Source organism: Macrotis lagotis, chromosome 8 (assembly GCF_037893015.1).
Source record: "Macrotis lagotis isolate mMagLag1 chromosome 8, bilby.v1.9.chrom.fasta, whole genome shotgun sequence".
NCBI lineage: Eukaryota > Metazoa > Chordata > Mammalia > Peramelemorphia > Peramelidae > Macrotis > Macrotis lagotis.
Genome location: NC_133665.1, coordinates 166,753,351 through 166,775,629, shown reverse-complemented (window position 1 = coordinate 166,775,629; position 22,279 = coordinate 166,753,351). Strand labels below are relative to the sequence as shown.

The window sequence follows — 22,279 nt, the reverse complement described above, 5'->3', positions numbered from 1 at the left end:
GCTGGTCCAAAGACAAGAAATCTCATCTTCTTGAGTTCAAATCCAACCTCAGACACTTATTACCTTTGTGACCCTGGGCAAGTGACTTTGTTTCTGCATCTATAAAATGAGTTGCAGGAGTAAATGGCAAGCCACTCCAGTTTCTTTGCCAAGAAAACCCCAAATGGGGTTATGAAGAGTCAGTCAAGAATGAAAAACAATGGGTAAAGAGAGTTCAAACAAAAGCATCCAAAAATAGGGATTGAGCAACAAACCCCACTTGCAAGAGTCAAGTATGAAGGCAGAAGATAGAAACTAGAAGAGCATCCAGACATGAAATGGAGTCAAATTTCATTTGAATCTCAATGAAATCACTTGCCCAAGGACATACAACTCAGTACCAAGTCCATGTGAATGAAATCCCAGATTTCCTCATGGGATCCCAATTTTAGAGTTAGAAGAGAACCTCAAGGAAATCAAATCCTTTCACAAAAGAATAAACTGAAGTCCAGAGAAGGCAATTGATTGAGTCATTCAGGAGGCAAAAAGGAGAGCTAGAATTTGAATCCAATATCTTTCACTTCCAAATCCAATACTCTTCCAACAATGCCATCCTATACCCTCCCTAGATTTCACTTTAAGCAACTTCAAAACATAAAAATCTACACTGAGGAGGTGGCTAGGTGGTGCAGTGGATAAAGCACCGGCCCTGGAGTCAGGAGTACCTGAGTTCAAATCTGACCTCAGACACTTAATAATTACCTAGCCCTGTGGCCTCAGGCAAGCCACTTAACCCCATTGCCTTGAAAAATCTAAAAAAAAAAAAATCTACACTGAGAAGAGATAATGGGAATCAGAGAGATTTGCCCAACAAAATGATATGTAACTCAAATATAACCAGATTGCCTAGGAGTTGAAAGAAGATTCTTAGAAAACTTGATCATCCAAATGTAGAAACCAGAAACAAGGCAAGAGTAATCAGCAACAGAGCCTCTAATCCCAGACCCATCAGCATCTGACCTCTAAACCTCAGTTCTCTATTAAATTAAGGGACTGAATTAGTTGCTCTCAAATTTTTTTGTGGCTCCAAAATCCCATGTGGAATGAACAAGAACAACATAAATTAAAAAAACGGATGAACTGTAAACAAATAAAATCTTTGCATAAAAAGTACCCAATAAACACTGATAAATATTTTTTCATTCATTCAAAACATACAGAGAAGTGAAAATGTAAACTCAGGAGCTAATCCCAATAGAAAAACAAATTACCAACAACCATAGGGGGAAAAAAAATCAATAAATCCCTAATGATTAGAAAAATACAAGTTAATATTTCATCTCTCACCCACCATTAGCAGCAAAGCTAAAAAGAAAATGGATTATTAGTTGCATTAAAATATTTCACAAAAAGTTGCTTTTCCATGACTGCCACAAATCCATAAATACAGGAATGTATTTCCAATTCTTTTGAGCATACATGATAAAGTTCCCTACCACTTTCCAGATAATTTTTTTTAAATTAAGATAATTTCTTAATCACTTTAAATTCAAACAAATATTTATTAAATTTATTATGAATATAAAACAAAAGAGATGCAGTAAAATATATAACAAGTCCCTGCCCTCAAATAGTTTACATTTTACTGGGGGTGAGGGGCAACACCCACAATATGCCTATTTCTTGGTTATAAATTTCCCAGTTCTGATATTTCAGAGAGGTAGAGCAAGACAGCATGTTAAGTACCACTCAACTCCAAAGGCTATGTTAGCATTAAAAAGGCCATGCAAGATTCACTCATATTCATGTTAATATGGTGGCCTCTTGATCTGAAGATATGAACAACCCATGATCAAAAGAAGTCATCATTCACATGTACAACGGGCACCATATTGTTTGTCTTCTCAATAGGTGGGGAAGGAACTGAAGCAAACTCCCAAGTTTATTTTTTAAGAATTAATTTTTTAAAAAATTAAGTCATAAAATAGTTATCATGGTTTACCTGCACACCTTTGCAACTAAGTAAGATTGGCTAAAAACAGAAGGAAAAAAAGTAATTAGAGGATTTTTGGATTGTGTCCATCCTTCCAAATGACTACTTTGGGGGGGGGGGGTCTTTTCAAATTGATTCTTTTTTAGTCACTAACGTAATATAGGTGGAGCTGTGAATTCTAACCATTCTGGAAAGTCATTATGCATTATATAGCGAAAATAACTTAATTCTCCATTTCATTATTGAGATATATTAATTCTTCTAGAGGTCAAATACCTAAAAAAGTCTAGGTCTGACCAAAATATTCACCCTGACCCTTTTTTGTGGAAGCAAAAACTGGAAACAATGTAGATGTCCAATGACTGGGGATCAGTTTTTTTTTTAAATTATGGTATAGGAATATAGTGGAATATGACATGTTAAAAAATGATACTTGCACAAAATATTCATAGCAGCTCTCTTTGTAGTAGCAAAGAATTGGAAATTGAGTGAGTGTCCTTCAATTGCAGAATGGCTGAATAAATTGTAGTACATGTCTGTTATGGAACACAATTGTTCTATTTCAGGAGGGATGAGATTTCAGGGAAACCTGGAAAGCCTTGCATGAACTGAAGCTGAGTGAGATGAGCAGAACTGGAAGAACATTGTACACACTAACAGCACCATGGAGGTGATGAACCTTGATGGACTTGCTCATTCCATCAGCACAACAATCAGGGACAATTTTAGGGTATCTGCGACAGAGAATGCCATCTGTATCCAAAGAAAGAACTGTGGAGTTTTATATTTTTAAAATCTTTTTCCTCAAGGATATGTTTTTTCTCTCAACATATTCAATTTTTTTAAAGATGTTTTTGCAAAGCAATGATGTTAAGTGGCTTGCCCAAGGTCACACAGCTAGGCAATTATTAAATGTCTGAGGCCGCATTTGAACTCAGGTACACCTGATTCCAGGGCCGGTGCTTTATCCACTAACACATTCAATTTTGATCAATGAATAGCATGGAAACAAGGTAAAGATTATCAGACTTCTTCTGTTGGGGGGGGATTGTAAAATTCATAACCCTACAAAAATGATAGGTAGAAACTACTATTGTATATAATAGGAAAACAAATCCTATATTTTAAAAATACATAAATATATAAAATTAGGGTAAAAAAATCAAAAATGTCATTTCAGAGAAATGGGAAAAGGATGGGAATCAGGGGAGAAACTGTTTTGAGACTTGAAAAATGAGAATGTCTTTGGGTCTATTTTACATTTCACAAACAATCCAAATTTCTCTTTGTTATCTTATTCTGATATAACACAGAAATAAATATTAACTTCCATATTTAACACTATCCCAGTTAAGTCTCAAGAGAATCTGCATCACAGAGTAAACTTTCTCCCTCATCTAAAAAAAGAAGTGATAAACATTAGGCTACAGAGAATCTGTTTCAAGTGATAAATATGGAAAACCAAAACAACAATGACTGGGGGGGGGGGTGTATATGTGTTCTAAAGGGGTGTTTTTATTTTAATCTTCAGGAGGAAAGGTACTGATGTAATTAACTCATGTTTATTCTAGAACCAACAGAGGAAAACAGTTCCATAATCACATCACAAATATACCACAATCATAATCACACAATAATACAGTCAGTAGAGTCTGTCTGAGAAAGATAAAATGAACAGATCAGTTAAATTCTAAATATCTAGAAAATCAATAAAGGTCCCTGGAGAACCACTGAGAAATATTCCTCCCTCCATCCTTCCCTCCTTGGAGAAAAAGGTGGGAACCTATTAAGACCCAATTGCATACACTGTAAGGTAAGGTCATCGTATTAGATGGTATATTGCTTGATTTTCTTACAAGAGAAATTTCGATATGAAGGAAAAGAGTTTTTTTCCAAAAATCCCCCCCCTTCCCTTAAAGATCATGATGTAAAAATTCTTCAGGATGATTTTTTTTATTAAAATTTCTTAACAGCCAAAATGTTTCCGATTCTTAAATCTATATAATTCCAAAAGCAACAGTGAAAAAGACAACCCCCCCCCAAAAAAACGATTCCTCCATTAAGCTTCAAGCACTGACGTGTCAGTCTCATTTTTAAAAATGAGGTACAAATTACTAAGTTTTGACCACAGTGTCATCTCACTAAGAACTGAGATGGTAACTAACTTAGGAAGACTTTGGGCAAGATTGAACTGTGTTCCCTGGGACTGACCTACCCAAATAAATATTCTTTAATTCCCAACCCACACACCAGACAGGGCAAAGTTAATCCCCAGTGTTTGATGACCTGTTTGCTCTCCTCATTACACAAGGTCATCACATGACTGGTCCATCCCAACAGTGCCATGATCTACAAAGGCTACATCATGGAGATTATCATCAAGCCGCCAAATATACACACATTTGAGAAAAACAACACTTCCCAACCCCAAGAATACTTTACCATTTATAAATAGTTTACATTTTTTTGATCCCCAAGCATATAATATTCTCAGTTGCTGCAGAAACCAAAGAAATACCGTATGTGAACGCAAACCACAATCTAACAGAAACAATAAACAGCAGATGGTAAGCCATATGTTTTTATAGTTCCAGTACCCCACACCAACGAGGCAGACCCAACAAGGATTCTGACACATAACTGCTGGGGGGAAAGTGGCACTTCAAGATAAGAGTTCGACATATTACTTATTTCTTTAGCTTTTGCTATGAGGTCAATCCTTGTTTTGGGCCAGGGAACCATAAGATACAAATCAGCCCCAAAAGACTTCAAGCCCTGTTTTTTATAGTAGATTAGTTGAAAGCGAACAACAGGCAAAAAATAACTCTTCCATGAAGTTTGTTAATGTTCCCTAACAAGGAAAACTAAATCATATATAATTGTTCCTAGCTGTGGGATCCAAAACCACTAACTTTATTTCTGATTCCTATGAGAATAACACCTGTAGAGTGCCTCTTCTCAAAGGATTGTAAGATGATGTAGGGAAAGCTCTGAGTAAGTTTTTAAGCATCATGTTTTAAATAAAGGTCAATTTCTTTTTTTTTTGGCAAGGCAAAGGGTTAAGTGACTTGCTCAAGGTCACACAGTTAAGTAAGTATTAAGTGTCAAAGGCTAACTTGAACTTTGGTCCTCTTGACTCCAGGGCCAGTGCTCTAGCCACTTTACCACCTAGCTGCGCCCCCCATTCTTAATGTTGCTCTTATTAGTGTTATTTTTATTATGCTTCTAGCACCTTAAATTCTTTACTCCCCAATGTCTGCTTGGGGTCTTAATTCAACCTACAAAAGACTTATAACAAAAGTTTAAATGAGTTCAGAACCTAGAAATGACATTTGTTTTTAATAGATAAGTATTGCTTCAAAACAGAGACAGGGAAGAGTCTTTTAAAAAGTGAGCTACCTTGTTTTCATTGTTATTGATCCATATCTGCTTTCCCAAAAAAGGAGGCATCTGGAAGGAAAGCTCCTAACCACTTTTATCGATTTTGATTCAGTCCATTTTTTTAAAAAAGTTCAAGTCGAGGAAGAAGTTTGCAAACAACAGGTCCCTTTAAGCCTGGTTTGTCTCTTTAGCTTGTATTTCTGAACTCTGCAAACAGTTACCAGATGTAGGAGAATGGAGAGATGATTCATCTCTCAGGACAAGTGTGTAGACATCAGCTCCAAGTGGAGGACAAACTTGGAATCCCATTCTCCCTCCAGAGCAAAAACTCAACCTGATCTGCTTTCCTCAACAAAAAAAAAAAAAAAGTTTGTTTTCAATTAGATTTCCAAATTCTTTTAACAATAACTGCATGGCGTCTGGCAGCGACACATCCGACACTTTGAAGTGGTTCTCAACTTAAACAGAGAGTAGAAGGGGAGGAGGGGAAGGGATGGAATGGGGCTGTGGGAGAACAATCAGCAATTTTTATTCAAAGTCAAATCTTTCTGCAAATGCTAATATTTTTTTCAGCTTCAAGTCCAGACGATGACATATGGAAAAATCAGACAATGGTGTCTACATAGACCATTACTTCTGCAACCCTACAGTGGTGAGAAGATCACAAGATTTGGAGTCGAAAGACCTCCCTGGGCCTCAGTTTCCCCATCACTCAAATCAAAAGGTGTTGGGAATTCATCATCTCTGAGGTTCCTCTTCAAGACTGAAATCTAGGCTCCTCAATAGGAGAAGCCTGGCTACTGATGAATCTACTGGATTCTACCCACTTCCAACCCCCATAATCAGCTGACACTGCTGTCAACAGGATTCACAGGATCATGGATTGAAAGTTGGACAGGGTCCCCACACAGGAGACTCTCTTGGTTCAAGGTCCAGGGCAAGCAAGCAATGGTCCCCATGACGCAGGCTCCTTCCAAGAGGCCAGCCCCACTGCTTCCTGGTTGCCTTGATGAAACATCTGGATCCCCAAAGACTTCTGGTAAAGTAGCCACATCCTTACAAATATTTATTGAGTGTTTACTACTAGAAGGTCCAGGTCTCTTTTTCTGGAGAGGAGGGGAAGGAATGGGAAGATGTTAAACAGGGAATCCAGGGACTCAGTAACTTCTGGGTCCTTCCTCACCTTTCTTGTGACCTGGAGCCCACTCTTATCTTTGGCAGATCTGGGGAAGCCTATGGACCCCTCCTCAAAATAATATGTGAAAATGTCTAAGATTGCAAAGGAAATCAATTTGCTTGAAAATTGTAATCAAGAATCAGAGGACCCTGAGATTGGGGGAATACTTTTCATGTGTTTCTCCCTTAAGAAAAAAAAATAATAAATAATCAGAGGAAACAATACAAAATGCCTCAGAACAATGTGATCAATTCCAAAAAAGTGTGACATTAAGTCACAGGATGGCAGTGATGTAGGACACTAGTGGTTCAAATCTGGGCTGGACTTGACCTTGAAGCAAGGCACTTATCCTCTCTTGATTATCTCACTAAAAATGGAAGGAGGTTATAACCTGCATAGAAGTTAGAAGATCATTGAAAGTCAGGAAAGAGCTCGCTTTGAGCAAGAGATCCAAGAAGGATCACTCTGAACTAGAAGTTAAAGAGTGAGATCTCTGAATGGGCAAGGGGACTGGGCTGGGGGCAGAATAGGGAGATGATGCGTGTCCTTCATCCAGGTAAGTGATGCCATGACAAGCATATGAACTGGATTTGAGTGAGGGGTTCTAAGCTAAGTCAACGCCCTCACTTTCTCCTCCAGAGTCATCTAGGTCCAGCGGTGAAATATGAATCAGGACTGGAGATGTGAGGCAATCAGGGTTAAGTGAGTTGCCCAAGTTCACATGGCTAGTAAGAGTCAAGTGTCTGAGGCCAGATTTGAACTCCCATCATCCTGACTCCAAAGCCAGTGCTCTATCCATTGTATCACTTAGACTGTAAGCTCCTTGAGGGCAGGATTGTCTTTTGACTTTTTATATCCCCAGCACTTAGCACAGAGCCTAGCCCAGTAATAGGTATTAAATATTTTGGATCAAATTGACTGGAACCTAGGAAATCAAAGAGCCTTTTGATATATTCAATGCTCTATGAGAACTTATAAAGAATAGTGATGGAGACAATAAATGATAACCTTAAAATACAGATTTAACAGGATCCTAGATTCAGAGATGGAAAGAACTTAGAATTAGCTCAATTCCTTCCCTCCTATTTTTGGAAATGAGAACACTGAAATTCAGAGGGGGAAAGATCCTCGATCTTCTCCCTCAAAATCTAGAATTTCTAATCCAAATATTCCCTAATTCTTCTGACCTCACCTATCCTCTTATCCCTCGTCCCCTCAACCCAGCTTTTGAATTTTTTCCCCCTTTTTAGGATCACATCTCTAGGAGTCTGAAAGAAACTTAGAGGCTCCTATGTTCAAACACTTAGGGCTAGAATAAACCTCAGAAAGCATATATCATCCAAACTGCAATTTATAGATGAGGCAACAGAAATCTGGGTGGTGAAAAGGATTTATACAGGTAGCATATGACATTGGCCAAGACTTTTTTAATTAAGAGCCTCTGATGCCAAATCAAAGTACCTTTGACTTTCTATTGAGTCACACTCATTTTCACCCTGAAGAGAAGGGGGGGGGGCATTCCAAGAAGACTTGAGTCTCTTAGACAATCTTTTATTCCAAATCTAAAAGATTATTTAAACTTTGATTTTTGGGTAGCATGAGAACAAGTTGCTAAATTCAAATTCTGGTTTATCTTACACCAGTTCCTAACTGTTATGATTTGCAAAACCTCAGCATTCTGAAACATTACGGTAGTCCTTCTCTGCATTCCTGCTGCAAAAATTCAGAAAAAAGAAATCTGATGTCCCTATTTTGCTTGTTTATAAATTGGGGCTGGGGGGAACCCCCCAATATTTCCCCCCAAATGTTACAGCAACTCCAGAGTGAACCTTACATTGTTTTTGTTTTATTTCTAAAGAGATTCATGAACCAATGATGCTGAATAAGACATCTTCTCAGAAACACAGTCATGAGAATGACTTGGCTTTTCCAGATCTCTTCTAGCCAACAGGAAATCCTGTAATAATGGCAGCCTTGGCATATGCAGAGCTGAACCCGAAGTAGATTTTTACAATTAAGTGGATGAGGAAGGACCACATTTCTAATTTAGTTTTCCTTCCTTGACCTACACTCATGAAAAGTTCAAACCAAGGGTCTAATGTCAAGACTCCTTGTGCCCCAGATGCCTCCATAGGTCTGACTGCCAAGGGAACTTGTTCCAGAAAAAGGAAAAGATCCTATTTTGTACAAATTGTCTGAATAAATTGTGGTACATGAATACGGGAGATTATCATGATATAAGTAATATCAAATAGCTGAAATTCAGAAAAATGAAAAGATTTCTATGAATTGATAGATAATAAAATAATAATAATATTAACAAGAATAACATAAAACAAAAGAAAGAAAAAAAGCTGAACGTTGGGCAAAAACTTTCATTTTTGTTGTATTCTTTCAGACTAAGGCTTGCCATGTAAATGTTTCCTGATTCACTGGAATGAGGGAGCAGTAAATCTTCCCATCCACTGTTCATTGAACTTTCTTGGAAAATATTCCCCAGAAGGATTGGTTCTCAAAGGTGACTGAATGACAAGTCAAGAATCAAAAATGTCAATCAACTTCCCTGATTGACCTACAAATCTTTACAGAAACATGGTTGATACAGTCATTATGGCGGCCACACAAAAATGCTCCTTGGTAACTTCCTAGGATTGACATTATAATTAGAGCCAAGGGAGAGCTCCATATCTTGCAGAAGTCACTACATAATAGCAAGAATTTATATACTGTGTATTTTCCAACTGTTATCTCACTTGACCCTCACACCACCCCTGGAAGGAAGGTGACATCATTGGCCCCATTGAAAAGATGAGACTACTGAGATATGAGGAGATTCAGTGATTTTATTTTTACCAGGGTCACACAACTAGTAAATAAATGTCTTAGGCAGGATTGGAGTGCATTCTATGCATTGTGTCCGACTGCTATATTTAGAAATGTTCTTTTGTTAATAAAAACCCAAGTTCAGAAATTTTTTTAAAATGTAAAAATGCTGGCTACATATATTGCTTCCAGCTTTGCAAAGCATCTTTACATCTTATTTCATTTGATGACACATATAAATAGTATATAGCATAGTATACATGTATAAATGTTAGTCATTATTGCCTTCAGGAATAATGGTAAAAATGGGGCAGATGTGAATTAAATCAGCCATTTTCAAATTTTTTGGTATCAGGACCCCTTTACACTGCTAAAAAATATTAAGAACCCCCCAAAACTTTTGATTATGTGTCTGAAATTAAAACTGTTAATTTTCTAAAATATTCATTCAGTTAAAAATAATAATAAACTCATGTTAACATAAACAACATTTATAAGAGGGAAAATTGTTTTCTAGACCAAAAAAATTTACATATTTTGGCAAACATTTTTACTATCTGACTTAAAAAACAGTTGAATTCTATATGCTCTGCATCCTACGTGTTGAGCTATATCTTAAAGAGGTAGTGCAAAAAGGCAGGATTTTCATTGGCAAATTACATCTTATTGTTATTATGAAAATAGTTTGGGCATCACAGATGTGTGAGACCTTCTATATTAGATAATCTCCAAGATCCTTTCAGGCACTTAATCTCTAAGCCTATCGTCCTATAAATGGCAAGGAAAAAAAAAAAGAAATTGTAGCTGGCAGGGATTTATCCCAAGTTAATTAAATCAAGTTTGAGTTTGCATTCTCAACTAGACTCCTGCAAAAATTCCCAATCTCCAAGATCCTGCTTTTTTTCCCCAGGGAAGGTTTCTTTCCCAAAGCAAGTTTTCTTTGGGTACTTTGAAAGAAAAAGGAATGCAGAAACCAAGGCAGAGCTCACAGAAAAAGAGGCACTTTCACTGACTCTGTCTCAGCCTCCCCATCTATCTGTGTCTGTCCATTCAAGAATGGTGTCTGATGTTGATGGCAGCCCAGCAGCAACGAAAAGCTGTCCTGGAAGGAACAATCTCTCCTCTACTGGTTATTTACAAGCTCTTCCAAGTTTTGCTAAGGATTTATCCTGCCCCAGGTCAGGAGCACCTACCCCAGGTGGAGAAAATGGTAGAAGCAGCAGCAGAAATCAGGAAAATCCAATTGAGGGAGGTGGCTTCATATGTCTTATGAAACTGTTAAAGAGACATCTTTCAAAATCACATCAGAATTGCAGAGGAAACCAGAGTGGAAGTAATTGGAACTAAGACAAGCAAACTCCCGCCCTGTTTCTAACAGATCTATGCCAAATTAAAGCAATCTGCAGACTGTGAGAAACTTGAGAGACAGAGAGACAGATGAAAAGGAAGGGATAGAGAGACAGAGACAGACAGATGAAGAAGCAGACATAGAGAGAAACAGATGGAAGAGACAGAGAAAAAGAAACAGAGAAAAAGATACAGAGAACCCTGGAGAGGGAGAGAGAAACAGAGGAAAGGAGGGCAGCTAGGTGGTGCAGTGGATAGTTAGGAGTACCTGAATTCAAATCCGGCCTCAGTCACTTAATAATTAACTCGCTGTGTGATCTTGGGCAAGCCACTTAATCCTATTGCCTTCTCAAAAAGTGAGAGAGAGAGAGAGAGAGAGAGAGAGAGAGAGAGAGGAAAGAACAGAGAGAGAAATGAAGAGATAGAGACAAAGACATTAATGAAGAGGTAGGGAAATGGAAAAAAAAACAGATGTAGAGACAAACACAAAGAGAAATGGAGGGAGAGACAGAGGAAACAAACAGAATACTAGAGTCAGTTTACCACTTAAAAGAAAAGCATTTTCCAAATTGTAAAACTGTTACAAGCCCTATCAAACTCAGAATCCCCCATTTGCCATCAGAATACCCAGATTCAAAACCTGCCCCTATAGAGGAGTTGGACAAGTCATTTTCCTTAGGTGGGCCTCAGTTTCCCTATCTGTAAAATGAGAGGGTTAGACTCAGTGATCCCTAAATTTCTTGCCAGCTCTGACCCTATAATATTATCTTTTGTTGATTTTCTCAAAGTTATGTCTCAACTTCAAACATTCCCCAGATTAGATGGTCATGGAAGCTCAATTGCCCTCAAGCCCCAAAATGACTACCTTGACCAGAAAGTACTTAATTAAAAATGTATACTTAAAAAGCAGTCCATTCATTTAGTTGCTTTGGCACAGCCAGGACTGGCAGTTGCTCATCTGCTTGGCCATCTAAATCTAAATATCAGTGATGTTACCTAAGGAACCACTTAGGAATTAAAAAGCTGAGCTTTCAGATCTACTCCTTTGGAGCATTCTTTCCAAAATTCAGGGGCTTACAATGAGTGGGCCATTCTCATTACATGCTCCAAGTTCAGTGTGTTAATTTTTTACAGTGAGAAGTGAGATTCAAGGTATATAGAATGAGATTTTTTTTTAGACATCATTAATAAATTTCTTTATAGGGTTTTGTTTTTCTTTTAATTTTTCTAAGATGGGGTGGGTAAAAGAACAAATAAAGATTTTTCTTATTTGAAAAAATTTTTCTTTTAATTTATCTGGAGAGAAATAATATGCTTTCTGAAACTTTTCGAACAAGGAGAGATCAATTGGAATTTTTAGCACAAAACTATGTGTATGTGTCCCAGGACAAGAAATCTTCACTTCTTCAGTACCAAGATGGGGGGAATCTGTCATCTTAGTTCAATGTAAATATTACTAAATTATTCATTATTAAAATTAAAGACACAGAACTAGGCTTTGGTGGTACAAAAGAAAATGAAAAACAGCCCCCGCCCTCAAGAAACTTCTAGTCTACTAAGAGAGGTAGGCAAACAGCAAACTTATTTTTAAAAAAGCAATTTAATATAATTAGCTCCTTGGATCAGGAAAAAGCTAACCACAGACTAGAGATGTACAGGTAAAACAGACTTTGGTGGCCTCTAAAGTCCTTCTGCCTCTATATCTAGATGTAAAATCATTTTCTTTGAAATGACCACCCAGAATGATAAAACCCTGGCCAACTTCAGGCAGAGGGTACGTGATAAAGGCAAGATTCAAAGCCAGGACTTCTCATTCTAGGTGCGATACTTTTCCCACAAAAGCAGTTGAGAGACACCAGGGGAATGCTGAAGTGAACACTGAAACGAAGTCTGGCTATTTAGGAATTCAAGAGTGCACCAGGAATCATTCCCAAATGCTCAGGGTTGAATGCTTTAGGACAGGTGCTTTTTAAATAGGAATTTAAAAAGCTTATCTTAGGGATAAAGCTTCTTGGAGCTCAACTAATTCTGCTTACATGATATAAATTCACTTATTTCATCCATTTCCCCCCCCTCCAAGCATTCTGAGACCTTTAGAAAAACATGCAAAGACTGTAAAAGATTAGATCAGAATACCACAAAAGTCCACTTTTAAAAGTGATAAACAGCAGGCATTTACTAGTAAGAGATATCAGGCCGTTTCCTTCAATCTTCTGAGTTCCCATTCTTGCCAAAACAAGCTATCTGAGCGCTCTGATTGACATCTGTATCCTGGCTCATAAGAAGACAAACACTGATTGTAATGTACCAAGGAAGCATTGTACCTTGGGCTTTGTACCAGTTATTCCAGGTTACAAAAACAGGAGAGAGATGCAGAATCCCACCCCATCACGTGAGGCAAAGTTCCCTAATCCAACAAGGAAAAAAATGAAAATGCCCCTAACCCAGGTAGTGGTAAGAGGGGTCCTTATTTCCCCCAAACAGTCAAACTTTTAAAAGACCCCTTTCCCCAGTCATACTACAGGAAGACAATTGAAGTCACCCAAGTATACACACAGTTAATCACCTCACCTCACTAGCTTTACTACTAAGCTTTCCAGTATTTGCTTAAACAGATCTATGTTCCTACAACATCTGAAACTGGTGACTGAGCAGAGTAAAAATCATCTACATGTTTTCTAGAATTTAAAGTAAGAATAATCAATGAAACTCTGGAACAAGCCACTAGAATATGTCTGCTTCTGCCATCTCCAGCCTTAAGTGGAGAACAGAAGTGCCAGAAAGAGAGGGTTGCCAAGCAATGTACTACTGGAATACATTCACTCAATTCCTAACTTAGAACACCGGAGAGATGGGCTTAGGAAGCAGAAAGACCTGAATTCAAATCTCACCTAAGGCCCTCCTTTACAACTGGTGAATTGGAATTACAAGCAGTGAAACTCTCAATCTCACCTTCTTCATGTGTTAAAATAGGGATAAACAATCAATTAAAGAAGGTTTAGTAAGATCTACTATGCTCCTGGGATTGTGCTAAGCTCTGAGGATTCAAAGACAAGGAAAGAAGAACTCTTTAGAGAAGATTAAACCATAGACAGCACAACCCATAACTTCCCCGCTGTATGCCAGACTTCCAACAATGGGCACCACGAAGTTTTGTTTGGGGTTATCCCCCCCCCACTGAAGTATAGATATGAAATCATTTATGATAACTTCCCCTTTATCAAAAAAGTTGAAAACCATCTACAGGAGATTACGGGGTCACGGAGAAAGCCTTTGTGTGACATATTTAAGTCACAGCTCTCCTCTGGAAATACCATCCAGCTTTACTGCCAAGGACATGAGATGCTGTCCTCCCCCCCCCCCCACACACACACACCCCATGCCCCATCCCAAGAGCCTCACACCAAAAGGAAGGGGGTCTTCTGACTTGATACTTTGCTATTTATATATAAAAGTACAAGGAAAAAGTCTCACCCTTTATTCATTTCCCAAATGGATTTGACAAAGATGGTGTGAAACTCAGACTCCTCAGCTGAAAACTACACCTGTAAGATCACAGAGGAAATATGACCCCCAAGAAGGACTTGCTGCAGAGTCACAATTAACTGACCAAGCCCCACTCTGAACCCAGGTGTTGACTTGGGACCCGGTTTGATTCCCACTACATAACGCCAGACATGAAAGCTGCCCTATGAGGCCCAAGTGATGAAACAAGCAAAAGGAAAGCAGACATGGGAGGGAAAACATAAAAGAGATATGGTTGTGAAAGGCCGGAATGGCGAGTACAGAATATCTCAATAATGACTTTCCCAGAGAGGCAACCTGCTGTCTGAGAAAGAAAGCTTCATGAAAATAAGATGCGATTGGGCAGCTGCTGTCTTCCTTTGTAGACCTGGATCTCAGTTTCCCTCTGCTGAGGTAAAAAAAAAAATGACTTTGGACTAAATGTATTACAACTCAAAGCCCCTAAGATTTGGAAGTGAGTCCCCTCACCACCTCCCCTTCCTATCCCACCACGCAAAAGCAGTGTTTTGGGGCAAACTGCTAACCCTTCTCTGGCTTAACTTGATACTTTCCCATTTATATATAAAAGTACAAGGGTATCTGCCAATATATGCCAATATCCTCTTTCCCCAAAGATTCCACCTCTAAAAACTGGCTCTCCTTACTGTCCCAACATTGGGTCCTTCCGGTTTCCTAGTTCCTTGAATTTCTAATGTTGCCTTTGTTTGCTGTTTATTCTTAGGGGAAAAGGAGACAAGGAGCAAGGTCTTAACATTTGGTTCTGATTCTCAAGCAAACTGGAAAGAAAGCTAGCCTGGCAGGCTCAATGACCTAAGAAGTGAAATCAGGAGGAATTCTCTGTTTGTGCAGCAGCCCCTGAAAGGAAGGGGGCTGGAATTCTCTCCTATGGATTATTCACTTCTCTATAATAACAAGAGGCAGTATTTCCCTAGTAGTTTCGGGCTTGTACAGAGCTGTACAATTACCTCCTTTTCCCTCCATCACAAGACAAGCCTAGAGCAGGTAGACTTCACAGCCAACAAAACGGGTCCTTTCACAGATGAGGAACGCTGAGGCCAAGACTCACAAGCAACTGAGGAGCTCAAAGACAAAGCCAGCTCTTATTTAGATGGATTTGGAGGTTTGCAAGAGACTTTTCATGTTACCGAACTTGATTCTCACAACAACCCCATCATCCCCATTTTTATATATTAGGAATCTGAGGCTAGAGGTTAAGGGCTTCCCAGGGTCACACCACTAGCCAATTTGACAGAAGCAGCATCTAAGTCTCCGGTCACCCAGTGGAGCTGCCTGTAGAGCAGAAACTTTGCAGTTTGAAGGAAGCGGGGCCTGGATGGGAATCCAGCTCCCATATTTACTATCTAATCAGCCACTGAACCTGAATTTATAACCACTTTTATTACACCAAGGAGCTAAGTAGTGAGGTAGACAGAGCACCAACTCCTGGAGTCAGGAACTGAGATCAAATCAGACCTCAGACACTTCTCCTCACTGTGTGACTCTGGGCAAGTCACTTAACCCTGATTTCATCCTAATCCATATGTGGCCACTGGCTCTGGAGGAGAAAGTGGGGTTGTGATTTAGCACAGCAAGGCCCCCATTCAAATCCAGCTTATGTGCATTTCATGCCCCCCCCCCCCCCCAAACAAAGGACAGACTACAACAACTTCATCATCATCTACATCATCATCCTACTCAATTAGAGAAACAAAGAGTGGCCAAAAAACGAACTAACCAGGAATGCAAGTAACCCTGCCCTCAGGAAGCATACCTTCCAGCCAAGTGATCCTCTGGGCAAGTTATTTAACTACCTTAACCATTTTAATTAAGCCTCAATTAGTTTTCTTATCAGTTAGATAGGGTTCATTAGAACCATAAGAGCCTACCTCTGGAAGCATTTAAAAAAGATTCATTCAAAGAGAACGGGATCTAAAAGGGACATACTTTACAATCCTTATTTTTATCAGTCAAAAATTCAAAGAGTTTTCATGGAATGGCCAAGAACACAATGACTTTTCAAATCAGGTGCCCAGAGATGAGAGAGGTCCCCCTAGCTAGGCAACACCACTGGTATGACAAATGAAACTGGAAGAAGTTTCCCTGCTGGGCCTACCAGCTCTCCAGACTCCTATGGATTCTGAGGAGTCAGAAGGGGTGTTTGGTTTTCTATAAACAGATAGCAACCACAAAATTTAGGGAGTAGAAAGGAGGTAGCAGGGCAGCTAGGTGGCTCAGTGGGTGGAGCACTGACCCGGGAGTCAGGAGGACCTGAGTTCAAAACCAGCCTCAGACACTTCATTGCCTAGCTGTATGATCTTGGGCAAGTCACTTAACCCTGTTGCCTTAAATTAAGGAAAAAAATAAAAGAAAGGAGGTGCCAACAATTAGGGAAAGAAGCAGTTTTGCTGGCCAAGGGAAAATTGTATAGTGTCCCAAGCCTTGGGAATTTCATAATTTTCTCCCAGTCTTACAGAGAATCCAGGAATCCTTATCATGGATAGCTGTACCATCATGCAAAGCAAAGTAACTCCAGAGACACCTATTCAATCCCCAAGCAGAGACACCTTAAAAACAGAGATGAGCTTCTTCAACTTCTCCAGAGTAGCACAGCTCTCAGACCTGAGACTTTCCATAGTTTTGAGAGAATCTCTATTCAAATCAATCCATCAGCAATCATTTCTCAAGCACCTGTTTTTCACCAGCTAGTGCAGTAGGGGCTTAAGGATACAAAAATAAAAATCAAACAGTCCCTGCCTTCATAGAAGCTTACATCCTATCAGAAGACAAAACACATAAGAAACTCCATGGATGTAAAAAGTACAAGATAAATGAAAGGGGAAATGCTAACCACTGGAGGAGGGATGATGAAGGTCAACTTCACAGAGAAGGTGGCATTGATGAAGTAGGCATAGTCGAGGTCAGAGGGCAATCTCCACATAGAGATGGGAGCTGTGCCAACTCCCTCTGCTTTCTTCCATACCTGAGAATGCCATTCCACTCACATCTAGAACCACAAAGGGAAATGTGGACAGGTGGGTTGAAATCCAGCAGGTGATTTTTTTCCCATAACTTATTTTCCAAGCCAAAGTGGGAAATTATTTCAAAATGATCCCTTAACCGATCCCCAACAGAAAGTCAACCCAGATAGCAGCTATTTATAAAACAAAACCTCAATTGGGGTTTTGGAACAACACTGCAATCTTTCCATTTGCACAATGGAGAATAGCAGCACCTTTGGGGGGGGGGCTGAAAGGCAATGGGGTTAAGTGACTTGCCCAGGGTCACACAGCTAGGTAATTATTAAGGGTCTGAGGCCACATTGAATTCAGGTCCTCCTGACTCCAGGGCAGGTGCTCTATCTCATGTGCCACTATCTTATTCCACCTGAAGGACTAGACCTTGCTCAGCCACATAGTCAGATTGGAAATTTTAGGCACCTGAAGAGCTGCTACTCCTGAGGTAGAAACTATGCTAAGAATGGATTTATATGAGGTTTAAATTCAGATTCAGAGGTTTACTCTTCCTATCTTGTTATTCTCTTGGGTAAGTCATTTGCCCCTCTCTAGGACTCAAGTTTACTCATCCATTCATTAGCAATACTACAATGAGAGGTGTGCAGTAGAAAATAAAGTCTAACTGCAGTCAGAAAAAGTACCCAACCTCGAATTTCAATACTTGTATGACTTTTGGCAAATCAATGGAATCTTAAAGGGCCTCAGTTTCCTCATCTGTAAAATGAGGATGTTGGATCATCAGATAACCTGAGGTTCCTTCTAGCTCCAAATGGAAGATTCTATAACATCACAGCCCAAGGGCTGCAGATATTTATTTGCTGTTCAACTGTATTAGTGGCATCCAACACTCACTCCTCAACCTTCCTTGCCATTTCCTTCTCCAACTCATTTTACAGATGAGGAAACTGAGGCAAGCAGTGTTAAGTGATTGGTCCAACTGGTAAGTGTCTGAAAGTGCCAGTGCACTCAGGAAGATGAGGGCAAGAACTCAATCCACTGGGCTACCTAGCTACCTAAAGGCTTTATTTAAAACTGTTTTGTATGTGGGGTTTTTCTTGTATTGGAATGCGGCTCTAATAGGAATTCATACAGTGTGGCTGAAACATACAAATGCTGCCTTTCAATGAACTTGGGTAGAAATCATGTTTTTTAAACTCTGCCTTTAATCAGATCCAAAAGTGGGGTTTGCTCAGGGCTCCAGTCCCCCCCCCCCCAGTAGTGGGGAGAGCTCAAGCTCATCACAGCCACACCTGGTGAATGTAAGTAAAAGCTTTTGCTCCTCAGAGCTCGGCATGGAAGCTTACAGGCCCAGATAAAGTTCTAATGTGAATCAGACTGAAGCGTTATTAAATAGCTTTTGAAGTCCTCCTATCAAACGGCTTCAAAGCAAGGGCTAGAAAGAAGAGTGTTAAGTCCAATTATCCAACAGGCTGAGCAGTTCAAATGCTTAAACCTAAGTTGGGAGAAGAAGTCTGGCCGCTGGCTTTCTGCCCAGGGTCACTGATTCTTTTGGCCAATCTGTTGGAAGGAACAGTATGACTCTCTGTGTGGACATGATTGAGCCATGCTCCCTCATTCCACACAAGTGCTTATCATCATCATCATCATTATAGTTGCTCATCTTGTACTCATCTTTTACAAAAACAGTTCAGATGTCCTGGGGAACAAGGCGCTTTCTAGCTAGTTTTGTTTTATATTTAATGTGTTGGGAGATATGGAGGTTCTACTGAGAGCACCGCACCAAAACACTTTCCGTAGTGGGTAGAAAGTCAAATATGATACACGCCTCATCATTTGAATGACTTTGGCTATATCGCTATATTTGGTACGTTTTTCATTCCACAAATTTAGAATCCTCTCATTAAAAATCTAGCCAATAGCATTTATTTGGGGCAGCTAAGTGGCACAGTAGGTAGAGTGCGGGGCCTGGAGTCAGGAAGACTTATTTTCCCAAGGTCAAATCTGGTCTCAGACACTTACTAGCTGTGCAATCTTAGGTCATTTTCCCCCCTTTTGACTCAGTTTCCTCATCTATAAAAAAAAAAGTTGGGAAAGGAAATGGTAAAGTATCTTTACCAAGAAAGCCCCAAACTTTAGCAACAAAGAGCGAGAGACAACTGGAAAATGACTAAAACAATAAAAACACTTCTGTGCAAGGTGCTTGTTCCTATTATAACACTAACAATGCACTGTTAATCTATTAGCTATTATTTGTCGTTATCAGAGAAATAGCACGCAGTGATGTCTAGAGAGCTAAGCTAGCCGCAGTCAGAAAGACTTGAGTTCAAATCAAGCTGGTAAGGATACTTTAAGGCAGATGAAAAACACAAGAAGCAGAGAAATACAGTATGCAGTGTATTTCTATTTTTTTGTCTTTTTTTTCCCTGACCAGAACAAAGGCTTTTTCTTTCATTCATTCAAAGTTCTCCCTCGGAAGAGGAAAGGTAGACTTGAAAGAAATGACCAGGGTAAGAGAAAAAGCACCAACATTTTTAGAAATGATGAGAAAAACTACAGAGTGATTACTACTAACAGCTGACATTTATTGATCCATCCCATTTCATCCTCACCAGGAGCTATTCATTCTGACCCAAAGTATGTCACAGGTGGGTTAGGAAGCCAGCCCTCTTATTCAATCAATCAATAACCACCTTCTATGTACCAGCCACTGCTAAAGGCTGGGGGACTCAAAGAAAGGTAAGAGATGCTGCCTTCTATTGGACAGATGAGAAAACTGAGGCCTTCCTGAGTCCTAATTACCAAGGTCACAGTCAATCCTCAGGAAATCCACAATACATCCAGTTTTCTTAGATCAATTCATACACACTCTTTTTTTGATATCTCATTCTTCTATTAGTAAGGCGAGTTTCATTTTCCTTAATAAGATCATTGAGGGGGCCTTGAAGTTTATAGATTTGGAAACTGAGCCCCAGACACAGAGGGCAAAAACCAGATGGGCATTACATGCCACAGTCCAGGTCCCTCTGACTCCTCATCCCCTCAACTCCTTCCATGGGCTTAATCTTCTAACATGAATGCACTGTGTGCCAAAGGCACATGAGGTCCCTGCTATTTCTTGCCCATAGCCCCCAGACTGTTTAAATGAGTTTATAAACCAGCTTCAAAAGTCAGCCCACTGCAGAAGATATTTTATGACATTACAGAGAACTATTAGTGGGTGCTGAGAACCCATCCTAGCTAATGCTACTGTTTCAATCCCTTCCTAAAAGGGCCAGCCTATAGAATAAGATACCAAGCAAAGATACCACGTTCTAAACAAACCAATCTGATCTAAAATGCCACTTACTTAAAAAAAATCTTTAAAAGTTGCCATATACACACACATAGATCCCACTGTGGGTGGGCCTTCATAGTATATTATACAGTGAAAGTTCCACAAAGTGACTTTTTAAAAGACCTATTTGTGAATTTACAATCTAATCAAGATAAACAACATAAGGTAAAATCCACCTACTAATTTTTTGCTCCCAAATCCCCTAAACTTAAGATTGAAAAGTCCTATCCTGATTCTGGAATCAGAGGCATTGTTTAAAAGGTCTAAATGAATTCCTTACTAAGTGGGTAACTATGGGAATATGCAACTTGATTAAGCCTTAATATCTTCATGTGTGAAATGAGACATAGTGCCCAAGTACCATATAGATACAAGTCCTTACAGCTATTCAATCTGTGGGAAACTCCCTTCCCCAAGTCTGACAGCAATCATGCATAATTTTGTAGATATAGGGCTGGGTGTCAGGGGTTCAAAATTAGAGAGAATAAAAATTGAGACTTGGAAGGGATCTCAGAGGTCATCTCACCAAATCTGCATTTTTACTGTTGAGGGAACTGAGGCCAGAACGGTTGAACAACTGTTGCCCAAGCTTACACTTAGGGAGTACAAGACAGTTGATTTGGAATCCAGGGGGCCTGCAATTACAGTCTGCATTGCTCCAGATTGGCCTAGCATCACAGAGGTAGAGTTCAAATCCACAACTTCTATTCATTTCAGCCTCTCAAGTTCAGAATGTGGCTTCTGTGTGGCTAATCTGCCCATTGCTAGCTGAGGGTAAAGACTGGGCCTCAAGAAGGTCAGGGGTGGCCAGGTGGCACAGTGGATAAAGCACCGGCCCTGGAGTCAGGAGTACCTGGGTTCAAATCCAGTCTCAGACACTTCATAATTACCTAGCTGTGTGGCCTTGGGCGAGCCACTTAACCCCATTTGCCTTGCAATTAAAAAAAAAAGTCAGCAAATGCTGGCAACTGTATAGCCAAGAGAGCTGCCTAGGACCCTAAGAAGAGACTGGTGGGGGGCCAGTCAGCCTCTTAAACCGGGTTCCTGGTCAATCCTCTATCCCTACCTACACTACTAAGCATGGAAAACCAAAAAGCCCCTGAATTTGTGTCCTGAAAGCTATCCCCGAGCTGGTGGCCCACAACTGGTTACTTCTGAGATCAAATGAGCAAGATGTGACCATATTAGGTTTTATGATGCCATGAAAAAACTGTGTAAGCTGATCTGCACCTGAGCCAGGATCGATGATGCATTTTACACCTTATCAGAAGTCAGTTTATTACTATGGCTCCTGTAGTTTGCTCATTTCATTTCAAATAGTTTAAAAAGCTACTTATGGCATGCCCGTTCCCCGAGAGTGGCTTCCGTTTTTATCCGGGTCATTCCGGCCAAATCCCTGGTCTCCTGCCCGGTCCTTCCAAGCTCTCGGGGGTCCCCGGCTCTTTGACCTCCTCCGTCCTTAATTAGAGCTCAGCCCCCAGCAGCGGAGGGGCGGATGCTTAAGGGCAGCATCGTCCACACAGCCGGGGGCTAATCAGGGCTGGGGGCGGCCGACGTCTGGCCAGGGAGGTCAAACTGAGCCGGGGCCCCCGGTCATCTGCCGGCCGGCCGGACGGCCCCGTCACCCGCCTGGCCCTTTAGGGTGGTCGCGAGGCGGCCGGGCATGGGGGGCATCGGGGGGGCGCCGGGCGCCACTTGCTCACCCGCCGCGGTGGCCGGGGGCAGGGCCGGCTCGGGACCCCCGG

General features: G+C 40.2%; 1 protein-coding gene across 1 annotated transcript in view; it reads right to left on the bottom strand.

Moving 5' to 3' along the window:
* The window catches only part of LRIG1 (leucine rich repeats and immunoglobulin like domains 1), a 124,511-nt gene that overhangs the window by 101,744 nt on the left and 488 nt on the right, over positions 1-22,279 (bottom strand). The window lies entirely within an intron of this gene.